The sequence below is a fragment of the Labrus mixtus genome, chromosome 8 (assembly GCF_963584025.1).
Source record: "Labrus mixtus chromosome 8, fLabMix1.1, whole genome shotgun sequence".
In the NCBI taxonomy this organism is placed as follows: Eukaryota; Metazoa; Chordata; class Actinopteri; order Labriformes; family Labridae; genus Labrus; species Labrus mixtus.
Genome location: NC_083619.1, coordinates 27,092,494 through 27,097,493, shown reverse-complemented (window position 1 = coordinate 27,097,493; position 5,000 = coordinate 27,092,494).

Sequence of the window (5,000 nt, the reverse complement as noted above, 5' to 3'; positions counted from 1 at the left end):
TGAAAACCGCAATCAACAGAAATCGGCGATATTTACACCCCTGAGACGTTTCACCTTCAATCTGAATGTTGCAGACGGGTGATGGGGGGACATAGTGACCCTCCCTCTGTACCGTCTTTGGAGGTAGTAACGGAGGTTTTACAGAGGCGAGATGGTTTCAAGTGTAACTCAATGTGAACACACACACAGGGACAAGAATATTATGCCGTTGCGGAATCAGTATGAATGTACAAAGACGAGATGACGGCTGAGCTTAGTAACGGCACTTTTGTGAAAGAATGCAGTCTGAATAGGTCTTTATATTGCACATTAGAGCTTTAGAGTTCCTCTTATTGAGGACGAGACATTTACTAAATTACTTTACTATCAGCTCTGAGTTATAATTTGCAGAATCTACAGAAACTGAAGTCCTTTTCTGCAATAACACTTTGAAAAGGGGGTTATCAAACTTTGGGCAGTCGGGTGGAACATGTAGCATATAGTCTGCAGGTATGGTCACAGTGTTGACTCTGTTTCACTCCACTGCTCTCTGTTTGCACCCGACAGACACTTAAAGCCGTCCTGTGTGTCTTTGACAAGATGCTCGAGGGACATGAAAAAGATTCCCTGACAACATGGGAGTAAGAACAGCTGGAGAAAGAAGCAGAGAGGCCACATACAACGTAGCCGCCTCCGGCTGTCACAGCGGAGGAGTGGGCATGAAAGTTTGAACTTTCAAATCTAGTTTTTGTGAAACATTTACAAACGATTTGTTGTCCCTCCTGAGGTTGTCTGACCACGGCTGAACAGTTATTGCTTGTTCTGCCTATAAGGGTAAAACAAATAATTTAAAAAGCATTTTTAAAGGCTTAATATGCAATTTGTCACACTTAAATATAATATAAATCAAGTATATCCTCTGAAAATAACTCTGTGAGTCATGACTGTCTACAATGGGTGTAACACCCGAGTCCCACTGTCTGTGATGTTTTCAGAGTTTTCAGAGTCCTATCTTCAGTTTGTTTACATCGCCGGGACGGCCGGCTGACTCCTCCCCTCGCGTATAAAAGTTGTTTAATTGAGGGACTAGAGAAAAGAAGAATAACATACTGTACTCACTGCTTAACTGTGTTTCTAGATCACGCTCATTTCAGGTAAATTTACATGCAGTGTGAAGATACGAGCATAATAAAGATCGCTAGCATTAGCATGCTAACACAACAATGCAGTGCGAGTTGTTTTAGTTTCATGCTGGTGCTCAAGGGCGACATCTACTGGATCAAAAAATATAAAGCATATAAAGCCTTTAAATAGCTTTGACACATTCAGAACAAAAAAAATGGGGAGAGACCGAGTGCATAAAGTCATGGGGGTAGTGAGGCCGACAGCAGGATAGGATAGCACCCCCACCCGGAGTCTAGACCCTAAATTTCAAAATGTGACTGCAGAAAGGTGATTGGTCGAGAGAGGTTGTGTCAGAATCTGGTTGGATTATTACTTAAAGAGTAAACTCCCTAAATCAGCTGATCACCAGAGCAGGGAAGTTGAATGACACAAAAAAGAATGAACGTGTGAGAGAATAGAAACGCTGAGCTCCATCGGTACATTACAGAGATTCAACTCTTCCATTTGAGAGTCAGACTGCAAATTTCCTGGACTATTACCTTGACTATTTCTCTACTAAAACTGTGCAATCTGTTGAAAACTGGACAATATTTATTCATCAAAAGTCCAATCTATACATGAACCGTGCAATATCTATGCTGTTAATCCATCAGTGTATATTAATATTTATAAATATTGTTTATATTTTCAATTACCTGCGCTTGAACATAGCTTATTACTTTCTTTTTTTGATTCTGATTCTGATTTAAAAATGTTTACCCTGCGAGAAATGGAGAATCATTTTCACTGGAGATGTCTGATTAAAAAAAATCCATTACAGTGTGCAGTCTGCCTTCTTTCTTCAGATCAGTCTAACCATATCACATTTTGGATGTGTGCACAGATTTCATCTTTGGTTGAAGTGTTGGCTGCTTTTAAAACCGCCGTGCAAGTTGTTGCAAAGCTTCTTGTCTCATCTCATGTTTCTGTTTTTTTTTATGCACACTTACCCTCTCTGGTCCACAGCGTTATACCTCCTTGGTCATCTCGCCCACGGCACAAACATACATCACACAGAGGAAATGAAGACCTGCAGGAGAATATCAGTCCTCTCTGGCCCTGGTGGTCCGCTGTAATAACTGCAGTAAGTCATTCTGTGGTTATATAACACTGTGTCATTATACAAAAGCAGCAGCTGTAGGGAGGTCAGGTGTGCACTTCTATTGACCTCATTCACTATTCCAATCACACCGTCGCACGGCTGTGTGTGTGCGCTCAGTCTGAAAGTCTGCAGCCCGAGGCCATGGCGGTCTGAAGAGACGAGTGTTAGGATGTGAAGTGACACCAGGTTGCCTTTTGTCTGTCTCTGAGGGCAGTTACAAGTTAATAATATTAGTTACATATCCCATGATGCACTGCTGCAATGCATGGTTCGATCTGCACTGAACTCGTTTTTTTTTTACATCTGCAATCCTCTTGTGCAGCACATTGCAGACGATGTAAGTGAAAGGTAGCTCCAAAAGTTGCTCCCACTTAGTGTTGTAGTCAAGACCACACTAACCGAGACCAAGACATACCTGAGTCCAGAGTGCTCCGAGACCCAGACAAGACGAAGACCAAGGTGGGGCGAGACTGAGAAAAGACTAAGACCATAAATATCACCGAAAAATCTTCATCTTGTGTTTAGGGGGCGTGTCACTCACTTAGACCGTAACACCGGGACAAAAAAATCAAACTACAAATAAATAAAAGTTATTGGTTCTTTTAGAAAGATTTTCCTTCTAATCTCAGTAATATAAAGAAATCTCAGAAAAATAGCCTCTCCGTTGTGGTCTTGACCGGTCTTTACATCACTCCCACTATCTGCTCCACCCTAAGCTCTAATCACAAAGCTTATAGCAATAATGATATTTAGGGACAAACACGCCCGTAAACGTGTCCTGCTCCGTGCAGTTTGCTCTTGTTTGGCGTCTGAATGTGTTGAAAAGCCGCCTGCACGTCTGCTCATGCACAGAGATGAGCTCGCATGCTGACAGAGCGGTTTTGTCCACATACAGATGACGAGCTAGCTTACTTTTTCAGGCTTTATTTTGATGCCAGACTTGAAAAATGTTAAATGCGTGTCACTGTTTAGAACAGTGATACTCAACCCGAGGCTCTCGATCCACATGTGGCTCTTCTCTCTGAATGTAGCAAGCGAGGACAACTCGGTACAAACTCACATCCTCTGCATAACGGCTTCAGATCATCTCTAAACATGAGGACAAAACGTTGAGCCGCTGACGGCCTCGGACTGATTTAACCCCTGGCTGTATTATTAAGTAATGTCAAAGCAATATTTACCGACCTCATTAACAGATCATTTATTACAGTCATACAGAGGAGGCATTATTTCCCTGATCACTGTTGCGCTGATATTTGTGAATCAGACACTTTTTTGGAATGATGAATATTTTCACAAGAAGAGGACAGTTTGCGCCCAACCAGCACCGACACACAGAGGAGCCGTTTGCTCTGCGGTGCAATTCGACATGCATTCAAAGCGCTGTGTGTGTTTTGTGAATTAGACGGTGTCTGAATGTTTTTGATTCCTTCGCAGAGGGAAAGGAGCCACAGGTCGGACTCGAGCCCAGGCCGTCCGCTTGGAGGACCACAGCCTCTGTACATGAGGCGTGCACCAACCACTGCGCCACCAGCACCCTGATTTAGCACCCGTTTTGACGTTATGTTGTTAAAAGCGATGGGATATATGATTGGGAGTCAGTACAGTGTGTTTTATTTTGAAATTGTCCGGATGCTCTCTGCGTTTCCTTGTCTGACTTCCTGCCTTGGTCGATCTGCTCCGTTCAGCTTGACGCGTGCTCAGTCGAAAAATGGACTGGACGCGTATGTTTGGAGAGGAGCAGAGCGGGATGACGCTGCTGGCACTGATTGCTTATGACCTTTTTTTATTTGAAGAGTCAAAGAGTTAAGGTGTTTAAAAAATGCCGTGGTACTGCAGAATTGCCTTTTGCCAATCTCCAAGTTATAGACAGTCTGTCTTTTAGTATGTTCCCTTTGTATTTCTTCATTATGCGTGAGTGCATCTCTTTGGAAACTGTAAAAAGACAAAAATATTGTGCCATATTTTAACAGCCTTCACATCTGTTCCCTTTTTAGCACTAAAAAAACTATTCCCCTAACCCATACTTGGATGAAGCAAACCCCTTGGCCCACTGTGCAAATGATCATCAGACTTTTAATCATATCTATTGATCACCTTCCCACATAGGTTTGACTGACTCTAATGCCAGGATGATGAAAAGCAGGTGCTACACCTCGTTCTCTCTCTGTGCTCCGCTGGCGTCTCCTTCAGAAGGGAATGTTTGAAGAGGCTTATCTTTGCGTGTTGATGCTTGTCAGCTTCCACTGTTCACACAAATGATGAAAAAAAGAAATGTCCTTGTGTTTTTTTTTGTTGGCATTATGCAAAAGAAGCAGAACAAAAATCGCTCTTGTTAGCTTGTAAACAAAGAGTGCTGTGTGGTAGGAGCCATCAACGTCTAAACGCACTAAACAACATTTCTGATGTTCTTAGCTCTACCGTCGTCACAAGAAGAAGAAGAAGAAGAAGAAGAAGAAGAAGATGTTCTTTATTATTAACACACACTTATTGATTCATGCTACACACACACAGGCTGAAACACACACACATGCACAAACAGGATCCTGTGGACATCCTTATGGAGAGATGTCAGAGTGAGAGGGCTGCACATGAAGGAGAGCCTGAGGTGTTAGGGGTTCTGTGCCTTGCTCACAGGAACATCGGCTGCCAGACAAATTCCCAAATTTAGTCCGCACAGAGACTTGAACTGAGGACCCTCTGGTTCCAAACCCGAGTCCCTGCAGACTGAACTACTGCTGCCGCAAGAACATCA